This window comes from Pseudonaja textilis, chromosome 4 (genome assembly GCF_049901715.1).
Source record: "Pseudonaja textilis isolate UNSWEBS1 chromosome 4, rPseTex1.2, whole genome shotgun sequence".
Taxonomy (NCBI): domain Eukaryota; kingdom Metazoa; phylum Chordata; class Lepidosauria; order Squamata; family Elapidae; genus Pseudonaja; species Pseudonaja textilis.
The window spans coordinates 33,085,717-33,099,794 of record NC_141993.1 but is presented as its reverse complement, the minus strand read 5'-3'; positions in this window follow the sequence as shown (position 1 = coordinate 33,099,794).

Below are 14,078 nucleotides of genomic sequence, written 5' to 3'. Positions count from 1 at the left end.
TGCTAGATATTGCTTCTGTCACTTCCTGATTACTACCTTGAGCCCAGCCCACATAAAATAGACCTGCTTTTGTTATCACTTTAGGGATTCCATTTGTTGCTGTTGAGAAGTGGTACTCGGGTCTCAAGACCAGAACAGACAACTCTAATAAGAAATTTAGAGTTTCTTTTGTGAGGACAAGGTTATCTGAGTTTCTGTCCATTCTTCCCATCCCTTTCAGGGACATGAGAATCCTGGTGAAAGGGTTTCAAGGATAATATTCTCAGCTGACAAGTGTGGTGTTTAATTTATTAGAAAACATTTACTCAGGGACAAATTTAGGAACAGAGTTGACAAAGATAAGGTCCACTTTGCTGGATCAGATTAATATTCCATCCAGGTCAGAATTATTGTCATTTTAGAGAGCTGATGTGTAGAAATAGAGAGATACACACATCCAATAAATCTCCATGGAGACAATATAACCATGGAGGAAAGAAACTAGTTATACCCTGCATGTGAAACACACACACCCTTTTTCAAATTGCATGCCATCATAACAGTAAGAAAGCTATGAAATTTTACTGAATATATTTTTTCTGTAAAAATTAAAATGCCTATATGCAAGTAAATCATAATATTTTCTCTACAAAACTTTTGAACTGATTGAGGGAAGATCAAGCGATTGACATATATATTTTACATATTTTTGCTGCACTATATAGTTCACTAGGAATACAAACTGCAGTGAGCAAGATACCCAAGCACTTGTTTTACATAATTAGGATCATAAATATTCTTGTTTTGTCTTCGATTAAAGCATTACTTTAAATTCCTTTGACTATTCTGCATGCAAGCCAAAGAAATGAAAAAAGCAAGAAATATTTAAGCCATTCCAATATATAATTTAGAAAGTGAAGTTTTCACCACAATAATGCTTTTTAAATGAATAAAACTCTTCCCTTTAAAGTACCCCACTGCTGTGTCCTTCATAAATGCAATGAATGAAGTAAGTCTGGCCATTTCAGGCATTTAGCTTTTTTTATTGCACCATTTTTAATGCAACTGCAGATTTTTGGCACATCCCAGCACTGTTCCTCAAAATCCTTATAAATACACCTGTTTGGAAAATAACTCAAATTCAAAGTAAAAGGCAACTAAGAAATTTGGACATCTGCTTAATGCTAAGTTGGACTCAAATTTCCCACCGTTGTTTGGAGTGGCTGGTTGTCCATCTCAATAATCCAGAACAGCCCTTTTTATATATTGTAAGCCTGCATCTTCAATCTTCTGTACCCAGAACTGATATTTAGCTATTACAGTTGACTTGAACAAAATTAATACAGTGGAGGGGAGTAATGTGCTTGTTTTGCTTTAATTTTTTAAAATTTTAATATAAAAAGTAAATCATTTGTTCTGTCTGGAATCTTTAAAATATTGTATTGCATCACTACCTGAAATAATAATGTTTTTATTTCTGTCTAGTTGCTATTCTAAGCTCTTCACTGAATCCAGCATTAGGCTTCCAATTAAATCATGGCAGGTTAAAAGAGCTAGAAATGAAATATTTAAAACTGGAATCAATATACCACGGGGATATATATATATATCTTAGTTCCCCCCATAGATGATTGCATGTAAATGAGAATAGCATTGTTATGATGAATGGCTTGAGAGAAAAGTTACTTAGCAAAGTTTATTTACCACGGTGCCTAATTTGTCTCTTGATGACTTGAGAGAAATATGTTTTCCTGTAGACCACACTATGTCTATTAACATCTTGGTTAGATTTCCTTCACATACTTGAGCTGAATGGCTCAGAACTGGACAGTCCCTATATTGGAATGGATGTTGGGAGATGTTGGGATAAGCCAGACAAATAATGATATCCCAATCCTCATCAGAGAAGCTGTTGAACATGAACGGAAATGTCCATACGCCATCTTATTTGGTCTAGAGGACATCAATGATAATGATGACATCACAACTGTCCGAAACATCAGCAGTGATTATCAAGCATCAACCACCTCCCCTGATGAAATACTTGACATTTCCCGCATTGGCCGAGAGCTCAAAAACAGAGGTGGCTCTGTGGCCCTACGCTTCTGCAGGGTCATTTGCAAAAATGAATCAAGCAAATGTAAATTCATTTACACTATAAATTCACTTGCCAAAACCAACACCAACCATAAGAACCTCCGTTGTCGCCCTGACCTAACCATACAGCAATGTGTCTGCTCTCGTGTACTCCGCACTGAACTCAAAAAACATCTAGACAATGGAGAAAAGGACCTGTACATTGACTGCCATGCTGACTGTATCAAAAGTAAGTCACACAACCCACAACTCAGCTTTAACCTTCAACCACAACCCTACCTCAACCAATCCACCATCACCCAAGACTAGGCACGCACACCCCTAACTACCTCAATTCCAACTACTGCTGGCCTTAAATGCAAGCTATTCAATGCAAGAAGCCTGGCGAATAAAATACCTGAATTTCTCCTCTTACTAAATATGGCTAAATTCGACATCATATTTGTCTGTGAAACATGGCTCAATGCATCTCTCCCTGACTCCATTACCACAGTAAGAGACTATCATGTTTACTGATCAGATCGTGAAATTCATAGAGGAGGTGGTGTTGCTATCTTCTATAAACAGTCCAAGTTACCCAGGAGCTTGTTCTTCCTGAAACCATCATCTGTGTACTATCCTTAAATATCACATTTCGATTCTTACTATGTTACAGAGCACCTGATTATGACATCGAACATGTAAACAATCTAAATACACTACTAACATGGGCAGCATCCTGCCCACATGCTTTTATCTTTCTTGGTGACTTCAATCTACCTCATATTGACTGGACCCTAAATAAATGTACAACTGAACCCATACATGCAACCTTCTACAATGTTGTTACAAATCTGGGACTGGAACAACTAGTAACCAACAACACTAGACTAAACAACTGCCTCGATCTCATCTTCTGCAATAGTTTGAATTTAATTTACTGAATACAAACTAAAGAACCATTTTCCAGCAGTGACCACAATATGATTGACTTTTGTCTCAACATACGCCCACACAAAAATCATCACAATGATGTAATCCCCAATTATAACTTCAAAAAAGGCAACTATGATCTTATAGCCAATGATCTCTCATCCCTTGATTGGCAATCTCTATTCACTGGATGCAATACTGTTGAAGACCATTACAACATATTTTTACTTGAAGTCAAAAAGAGTCATCAAACTATATGTACCAACAACAACTCCCAAACAAAAAAAACAAAACCAGATTACCCATAACAATAAGGAAACTTTAATCCAAAAAGAGATCACTCTGGAGGAAAAACAAATCTGGTCAAGTTGCCAATTTCAAAAGCCAATACAAAAATTTATGCCACCAGATAAAGACTGAATGCACCAATTATCACATTAAACAAGAGGAAAACCTTCTATGCACCAATTCCACCCACGCTTTTTACAATTCTGTAAACAACAAACTAAAAGACTGAAGGTCCATCCCACCCCTGATAGGGCCTAATGGTAAAGACTGCAACGATGACACCATTAAAGCCAACATCTTTAACACATTCTTCAGCTCAGTATTTGTAAACAGCAATGGATCATGCTCAGTATTTCCTAGCCGAACCACAGACAACTACAATGATCTAATACATATCGATTTTACAGAAGACAATGTTGAAAAGCACTACGCAATTTAAAACCATCTCTATCTATTGAACTGGATGAAATATGTGCCTACTTCTTAAAAAAGCTATCCACTGCCATAGCCAAACCTCTAAGCATAATCTTTGAAAAATCTTTCAGGACCAGCTCCTTGCCTAACCTATGGACACAAGCCACGGTCATCCCCATCTTCAAAAAGGGAGACCCTAGCCTAGTTGAAAATTACAGACCAATCTCCTTATACTGCATCACCTGTAAAGTCATGGAATCAATTATTAACCAATCCATTATCCTCCACTTAGAGGTTTCAGGAAAAAACTATCCTGTAATCTGCAACTCTTACACTGCAAAAACATATGGACTACAGAACTTGAGCAGGGCAAAGCAATAGACGCAATCTACATAGACTTCTGTAAAGCCTTTGATTCAGTGGTACACGACAAACTACTCCCAAAACTAAAAAAACTTACTGTATCTCTGGACACCTGCATAACTAGATAGAAGCATTCCTGTCAAACAGACAACAAATGGTCAAAATTGGGAGTGTCCTATTGACACACCTGTCAACAGTGGTGTTCCCCTAAGGCAGTGTTTTAGGACCAACTCTCTTCATACTCTACATAAATGACCTCTGTGATCATATCAAGAGCAACTGTGTTCTTTTCGCTGATGATGTAAAGCTGTTCAATACCACAGACAATACTGCTACCCTTCAAAAAGATCTTGACTATGTATCAGAATGGTCAAACAAATGGCAACTTCAAATCTCAACAAATAAATGCTCTGTCTTACATATTGGCAGAAAAAAATCAGAAAATAAAATACAAGCTGAATAGTCAAGATCTTGTTGAAGATCCAAGCTCTGTAAAGGACCTTGGAATACTCATCTCTAATGATCTAAGTGCTAGAGCCCACTGTAACTACATAGCCAAAAAGGCATTAAGAGTTGTTAACCTAATCCTATGTAGCTTTTTCTCTGGTAATATCACACTACTAACTAGAGCATACAAAACATTTGCTATACCAATACTCGAATACAGCTCATCAGTCTGGAAACCACATTACGTATCTGATATTAACACAGTTAAGAAAGTCCAGAAATATTTCACAAGAAGAGTTCTCAACTCCTCTACTCGTTGTAGAACACCTTATGCCACCAGACTTGAAATTCTAGACCTAGAAAACCTTGAATTATGCCATCTTCGGTCTGATCTAAGTATGGTATATAAAATCATACATTGCAATGTCCTACCTGTCAATGAATACTTCAGCTTCAACCATAACAACACAGGAGCACACAATAGATACAAACTCAAGGTTAACCGCACCAATCTTGATTGCAGGAAATACAACTTCAGCAACAGAGTGGTCAGTGTCTGGAATACTCTACCTGACTCTGTAGTTTCTTCCCCAAACCCCAAAACTTTAACTTTAGACTGTCTACTATTGACCTCACCCCTTTCCTAAGAGGTCTGTAAGGGCCTAAGTGCACCAACGTGCCTACCGTCCCTGTCCTATTGTTTCTTTTATTTTTCTTATATGTACCCATTTCATGTATTCATAACTATGTATATACTTACACCTATTATCTTGGAAGCGATTGTCAAATCAAATAAAAAAAACACCTGCCTTTCTTATAGAATCATACTACATACTTCAAAGAGCCACAGTAGCACAGTGCTTAGAGTGCAGTACTGCCAGTTACTTCTGTTGATCACCGCTGCCAGCAGTTTGGCAGTTCGGATCTCACCAGGTTCAAGGTTGACTCAGCCTTCCATCCTTCCGAGGTCAGTAAAATAAGGATCCAGATTGTTCGGGACAATATGCTGACTCTGTAAACCGCTTAGAGAGGGCTGTAAAGCACAATGAAGTAGTATATAAGTAAGTGCTATTGCTATTGCTATAATGCTAATTGCCTCTTTAAGAGAAGGGGTGGTTCCCTATCTTTTAAGAAGGTGATGATTTGCCGTACAGCTTTGGGTTGTGTACCAGTTTTGCCTCTTCCTGGATCAGAAGGCACTGCAAATAGTCCCTCATGTTTTTTTCACTTCCTGAACAGATTCCTATAATGGAGCTACCCTTAAAGAACATTTTCTATTGGCCCAGAATGTGGTGGCCAGGATAATTACCGGTGGGCTTCATTATACCCATGTTGCATCTTTGCATTACAAACTGCACTGGCTTCCAGTTGCCTTTGAGGTGCAATTTATATGGCATGGGGCATGGGAATTTGAGGGATTGTCTTATTCCCACTGTTTCTAATTATGGCATTAACTCAGGCAGGATGGACGTGCTTCAATTTCCATCAATCAAGCATTGTCTCTATTGAGACCTAATAAACAAACCTTTTCCACAGCTGTAACCAGCCCTCCAGAACAGGTTAAGTTGGCTATGAATCTGATTACCTTTTATAAGGTCTTGAAGTTCTGGTTATTTCATGGACACGGGGGTCAGGAGCATAAGTGAGGACGCATTATTGATGTTTTGTATCTTGGCAACCACCTTGTGGTTTTAATTTTGTTTTACTATATGTATTTTGTATTTTTAAATCTTATCAGCTACTTAAAGTCACATTAATGAGATGGGTGGCTATATTGATATAAATAAATGAATAATGTCACCAACATCTGTACCACAATCTAGAATTTGTGCACCACCTGGAATCCTTAGATACCAATAAGGCCGTAGACCCCTCCCTTTGTTTCAGTCAGGTTCTATGCAATATCTAAATTTATATATTGATATTTTTGGATTAAACCAAATTTATATTCTAAACAATTCCAGTATTTAGTCTGCCCACCTGTTCAGTTGAAAACAAGGGAAAGGCAGAGTTTATAGTAAGCTGATGTTTTATAACTAGCCACAATTATCATTTTGTGATAGTGTCTATAACATGTTTCCTGAATTCTTAATGTGTACAAGGGACTTCCCAAGCTGCAGACCATAGGCTTAATCTGTGTTAGGGGATCCTGATTTAAACCAAATACAGTTATATCAGATTTTTTGTAAATAATCTTTCCTGTATTTTGAAATTTTCGAATCTTCGTTTTTATCGCCTTGAGTCCTTTGTGCCCTAAGCATTTTCCCACAACATTATTTCCTTTGCTCCATTTTTTTCTTCCAATGAATTTTTAAATAAGCACAGTTTTTATAATTACCTTACTGATCACACAGTGCATGAGGATGCTTTTTCATTTTATTTTTTGTAATTTAATATTATAGCTTTATGTAGTCTTTCATTGTTACCCTATAGTTTTTCATAAAAATGTGATATCCACTTTATCCCTTCATTTTCCCTATGCATAACTGAGATTGTGGGAGTTGGTCACATTCTGCATTGTGTTTGCAGTCCTTCCTCATTTTAATATGTTCCAACTCTATTACATTTTCATATCTTTCTCTGCAGAGTCAGAGAGATGACCTTCAGGGAAATAGACAAGAAGCCATTCTATAAGCAAAAAAGCCTGGAACATTCCTTAAATCCTGGGAAACAATAGAGTTTGGAAGAGACTCAGACAGGCTCTTCCCTGATTCAGTGGGCTATAAGAGGGAGGTGAAGAAAAGCACAATCAGACTATCACAATTCCTTTGTAACCTGTGTCAATAAAATACAGAGCTTATAGTAAGCTGGTGTTGGATATGTCTGGTTTTCTTTTTTAAAAGAAAGACTTTCAATAAATAAAAGCAGTGTTCCAATATCTCCGGGGCTTCCACAAAGAAGATGGAATCAAGTTATTCTCCAAAGCACCTGAAGGCAGGACAAGAAGCAATGGGTGGAAACTAATTAAGGAGAGAATCAACCTAGATCTAAGGAGAATTTTTCTGATCGTTAGAACAATTGATCCTTTATTGGCTTGCCTCCAAAAGTTGTGGGTGCTTCATCACTGAAGATTTTTAAGAAGAGATTGGCCAACCACTTGTCTGAAATGGTATAGGGTTGGATTAGAAGACCTCCAAGGCTTTTTCTGGCTTTGTTATTCTGTTATTTTGCTCCCTTCTGTTTCTCCATGTTGCCTACCTCAAAGAGCTGTTATTATCCAAAGAATTCATTGATATTTTGAATAGAATAAACATGGTCATCTCCTAGCCTAATAAGGATCTATAAACTACTATGAATATTTTAGAAACAAACCTTCTACCAGTTTTCTGCTCATCATGTGGTGGCATGTTCCAGTGGTGGGATTCAATTTTTTTTACTACTGGTTCTGTGGGCATGGCTTGGTAGGTGTGGTGTGGCTTGGTAGGTATGACTTGGTGGGTGTGGCAGGGGAAGGATACTGTAAAATCTCCATCCCCACCTCAGGGGAAGGTTACTGCAAAATCCCCATTCTCTCCCCACCCCACTAACCTGCTTTCCAGCTCCGTTCTCCTGTGCAGGGACTTGGGAAGCAGATAATAGATGGGGATGGGGCCAGTCAGAGGTGGTATTCCAAACTACTCAAATTTTCCGCTATCAGTTCTCCAGAACTGGTCAGAACCTGCTGAATACCACCTCTGGCATGTTCCAACATATGAGATAGTCATGAACAAGGATCAAAAACTTAAATAAAATGACAGGATGGTGGCCTGAACACTTTTTTTGTGCTGTTGAAACATGATAATATCAAGGTGTTTATTAAAACTGTGCAGGATTTCTAAAAGATTCTATGCCAGGTTTTCTTTAGCAGATGTGTCCCTCAAGTGTAAAGAACATCCCCAGCTGCAGGACATGGGCTGAATCTGGGACTTTTGTAATGGCAAATGTGAACTGTGAAAAATACAGATAGTCCTTGATTTACGACCACAATTGAGCCAAAAGTTTCTGTTGCTAAGTGAGACATTTGTTAAATGAGTTTTGTCCTTTTATACAACCTCTCTTGCCAACTGCTGTTAAGTGAATCATTGCACCTGTTAAATTAGTAACATGGTTGTTAAATCACCCTGGCTTCCCCATATCCTTTGCTTGTCAGAAGGTTCCAAAAGTTGGTCACATAACCCTGGAACACGTCAACTGTAGGAGTAAGTGGCCAAGCATCCGAATTTTGATCACATGAGCATGTAAATGAATTGTTGTAAGTTGAGGACTACTTGTGTCGGTTCCACCACTCAGAAATAGGTCCTTTCTTGAAGAAGAACTTGAGACAGTTCCTGAGGTTTCGAACATGCTTTTTCTTTTGTTAGCTTCTAAATAGTATCCATGACAGCAATCACACTGGCTCTATGGCCGAGAGCCCTGAACCCCTCTGTTGGTGCCCTGAGTCTATTTTAGACACCAGTAAGACCACGAGTTTGCTAGCTTCTAACTCAGACCTCAGGAATGGTAGAGTTGACCCACTCTTGAACATAGCAACTGCTGACAGTTGAGTTGCCCATTGACACCATTGATTAGGGAAGAGAGTTAATTCAAATTACACATCGTTTTCCTATGCTTCTTTCTAAACCCTTTCTGCTAAATTTGGATTTTATATCATTTTCCATCCAGCCACGTTAAAAAATATTTCTCAAGAACATTTAAATCTACCTGTAACATTTTTAATAATAGGTCACGTATCTATAGTAATCCTGATTTTGATATAGTAGTAATCCTTATCTATAAAATCCTGATTCTGCCTTCATATTTCAATATCAGATTATCAGAACTTCATGGCCAGGAAAAGGGAAATATTTGATGTAGTCATCCTAGGGTAGTTTAAAAACTTTTCAGGTACTGTTGGAAGAAAAATCCAAGTCCAGTTCCAAGCCAGGAATAAAATGGAGACTGACTGGAAAGAAATATGGTTTATAGATGAAGGAGAACTACCAGCCACATGTGATTCTAAAACAGCTGACAAAATGGAGTTTGCAATGGGTGGGTTTTTATACCTTTTGATTCCTATGGGGTCATGTAGGGGTCATGGCTGGCTCTATAGGCAAAGGGAGAAATGCAAATCCTAGGTGTTTGAGCTAATTTGTCAACCTTTGGCTGATTGTTTTTGCCTGACCCAGTCTTTCTGAATGGATTATCAAGTCTGCATTTCTATAAACTGGTCTCAGTTTCTGCTTAGGGCAGGGAAATTGGGGCTGGTTTCTGCTGCCCTTAAGCCTTTTTTTCCCATTTCTCCTTTAGGCAAAATATTCTATCCTGCCTTTTTAATATCCTGCAAAATATGTCATTCTTCGGGGGAGGGGGGGCTTCCCACAGTATCAGATGAAATTACTGTTAAGAAGAACATGGGTGAGTTTTGGATGGACAGAAAGTTATTTAACTGTGGACACCATGTCATTTAATACCAAAATTAGCATCTTTATTAAACCCTATAGTCTCCTTTTGTCACGTGTCTTCTGCTATCTACACCATCAGCATCCAGCGTGTCATGACTGCTCAGCTCATTGCAATGAGATGATAAAGCAGCTCTCTCATTTAGATGAGAAGACAAAGGAGATCCCACTGTTAGTGAATCTAGGTTACGAATCTTGGTATCCCACAGGTTATCTTATCTCATTTCCCATAGCCCATCCAATATACCCAAGGAGCTTAAAGGAAGGTGTGGCTTTGCAACCATGATTTGCTTGAAACATTGAAGTGAGCTGCCTGGCTGAGGAGAGATTTGAGTTTCCCATCTCCTTGGCTTAAGCTCAGTACTCTGGGCTCTGCCTTTTCTCATTGTCACAATGCAAAATGCATCTGAAATAATAAAATGAGAATGTGGCAGCAAGCTTGGAACCAACAGAATTTCATTTAGTGAAGTATAACATACGGTTCAGCTAAAGAAAAAACTAATCTTATGCAAAAATGCCTGCTATTTTTTGAAGCATGCAGATAATATTTATTGATATATATTATCCTGCATCACATTCTATTTTCTAGTTTAGGATGTGCCAGGCAGTTAAAGGGTTTATGCAAATCTTATAAAATTGACTAAAAGCACCTCGAACAGGCAAACAAATTACCTATTAAGTGTCACAGTTTCAAGCACCTTATTCTCCATTTTTCATCTGGACTAACAACGGGATCTCAGTAATTCCTGTCAAACTTCTGTTGAGAAGGTTTTACAAAAGCCAACCCCCCTTTTGGGGACCATCTAAAGAAGTACTCCTGACTGCTGCCAATCAAGGCTGAAGCAATATGCTCTTCTTTGTCCTGCAGCTAAGCTGCCTTCAAAGCTTGAAGAAGTCTAATAGATTCTTAAGTGATCTGGAGGAACAGAGAACCTTCCTTTTACATTCTTATTCCTATTGTTCTCCTTTTCACAATTATAATAAGCCATTTTCTATCCTGCTATGCTTCTCCTGCCTCTCCCCTCTCCATTATTTTAGTACCATATAAAGTTATTGTAGTCTTCTATGCTTACTGAATATCATCCCACAAAAGCAACATTCAGGAGCAACAGAGATGGTATTCAGCAGGTTCTGACAAGTTCTTGAGAACCGGTAGCAGAAATTTGAGTAGTTCGGAGAAACAGCAAATACCACCTCTGACTGGCCCTGCCCCCATCTATTATCTGCCTCCTGAGTTCCAGCTGATCAGCTGGGTCTTCTTTTGTTGCCCTGCATAGGAGAATGGAGCTGGAAAGCAGGTTAGTGGGGTGGGGAGGGAATGGGATTTTGCAGTAACCTTCCCCCAGGAGTGAGGAAGGAATGGAGATTTTGAAGTATCCTTCTCCTGCCATGCCCACCAAGCCACACCCACAGAACCAGTAGTAAAAAATGTTGAAGTCCACCACTGAGATGCAACATTCTAAAGGTGGACCCTAATTTTCTTCTTCTTCCTAGTATATTCCCACAAGTGCAGGTTCTGCTTTTCAGATCATTGAATGCCACTTTGCATGGTCAGCTGCATCTCCAGGGTAAAGGGCCATGGCTTGCATATCTCTGTTGGTGGTTTTGGATGCCATCTCTGTTTTGCATGCCCGCAAGGTTGCCAGGTACTAACTTTTAGTTGGTAGGCAGTCTTGGAAACAGTGGAAGGTGCTTCTCTCTACCTATGTCCATAGGTAGAGAAAGCTTCAACATATGACTTTTTTCCTTCTTTCTTTGCTCTTCATCCCTTCTTCTTCACCACTGAAGTATAAAAAAAGAACCCTCTTGCAATGACCCCACTTATGCGTTCTGAAAATATTTTGTAGCCCATATTTTTTTTAAAGATTTTTTTAATACAATTCTTGGTTTGCAAAATATATATTTGACAAGCTACTGCTTCCTTTGTTAAGGTCTTCTGCTCTTTTGAAAATTGCCCACTGATTATATGTAGGGCTCATGGCATACAACTTTTTTTCCTCCTCAGGATGAGTTATATAAATCCTATTGCAGGCCAGTTAGAATGGCCAACAAATGGTAAATGCAGAAATTGGCATGAGTGGCTAAAATAAAATTTTGTCTTCCATTATGTTTCCTTTCATTTCTTCTCATCAAAATATGTGTCCAATGCTCAACTGTTCTTTGTCCAGATTTTGTTAAAAGGATCTTACTGCAGTTCAGGAAATGCCAACTGGCTGCCCATGCTACAACATCATTTATCGGCATAACAAGCTGAAATATTCATAATGTAGAAACAATTTTAGGCACAATGAATAATAATGTAATAGAGCAATAGGATTTATCCATTTGTTTTTGTAATAATAATCCTCAATCCATCTTGGGACAGAACTCCCAAACTAAAAAGCAGATTTTCTGAAATGAAGCTAACAAGCTTCTACTCAGAAATCAAATTCTTCAGGGTGTCATATTATTCCAGCAAATGTAGACTTAAATAATAGCTAATTCTGCACAAGTTCTGTTGTTCAGGCGGAGCTGGTGAGTTGAAGGTATCGGATATTTTTGCATTCCACTCTCATGGATGTATTTGCCTCTGATTAGCTTTAGATTCAATGCGAGCATGGATCTTTCAATGGTAATGAACCAGGTGCCATAGTCCTGATAGATCCTTGTTGCATTTGGGATATTATTGTCAGTCAGTAAGGCTGTTGAATCTCAAACTCTTTGAGGAAAAAACAACAACCCTCCAATATGGAAGAACTGAATGATAGCTCACTTCTTATTTTAGCTATCAATCAATATATAAGCAATCACAGAGAGGGGCAAGCCTTCCTAAAAAAATATTTTCAATAAATTGGATTTAAGAGGCATTTACTCATTAGCTACGTCCACTGGAAAAAAAGGTGACAATAAACTATAGAAGTACCAGATATTTAGATATTTCCATGCTTCCTCTAGGAACTCAAGGTGACATTTGTGATAAGTAAATTTCCCCCACCCCATTTTGTCTTAATAACAGCGATAAGAGGATTTGTACCTGAGAACGAGTAGTCCCAAATGACTCATGAACTTCACTGTACGTATTATGTATTAGCATACTTACCTGCAATTGGTTGGTCCGTGGCATCAGGAAATTTGAAGAGTCGTCACTGGCCACAACCACGAGCAGCCTGACTATAAAAAGGGCTGTAGCAGGTTCTTCAGTGCTCAGTCCTAGAAGGAAATAAAACGAATTGACGATCATGCTGGCATCCTGAGTCTCATGCCCACGACTTAACACTGGTGATGAGGGTGGGATACTGAGACAAAGGGAACCAGCGAGCACGTGGCGACCGACAAACACTGGCAACACGTCGTGACGAAATGGCCAGAAACAACACACCACCTGCAATGTTCGATCCAGCAACCAAGGACTGGGAATTGTACATCAATCGATTCCTCATGTTCCTTGAAGGGAGCAACCTCCATAATATATCTGCACACAGGAAGAGAGCTGTCTTCCTCACAAATTATGAGCACGGTATTCAAGATGGCACCCACCGACATGAAAATACTGGCCTGGCCGGACCTGGAAAGAATATTGAGGGCTCACTAGACCGACCTGGAAAGAATACTGAGGGCTCACTACACACCAACCATCTCCTGCCTCATCAAAAGACATGAATTTTATTGGTGTGACCATAAAGAAGGAGAGAGTATTAGCGATTTTGTTGCAACTCTGAGGGACATTGCCGGGGCATGTGAATTTCTAAATATGGATGAAGCTATGAGAGGCTGAGTGGTCCTGGGGCTGAGGGATCTTACACTATAAGGTCGATTATTAACAAAACCCAAAATAATGCTCCAAGAAGCAATAGAAGAAGCTACCACAGCAGAAGCAATGAGGAAATCGGCAGCTGCCATGAGGAAAATGAACAAAGAGCCACTGGAAAACCCAAAAAACACCACCACAACCCACCACGAGGACATTGAGCCCTCATCAGAAGACGAAGATTAAGAAGAAGGGGTAAATCAACTTTGTTTGGAACAGGGCAGAAGAGACCGGAACAGAAAAAGGAAGGAATTTCGTTGTGCCGGTTGCGAGGGGAACCATCCACGTTCCAAGTGCCATTTCCTAGATGCGATCTGCAAACTGTGAACAGTGGGGACATATCACTAGGGCATGCTGAGCAAGAAAAAACTAAG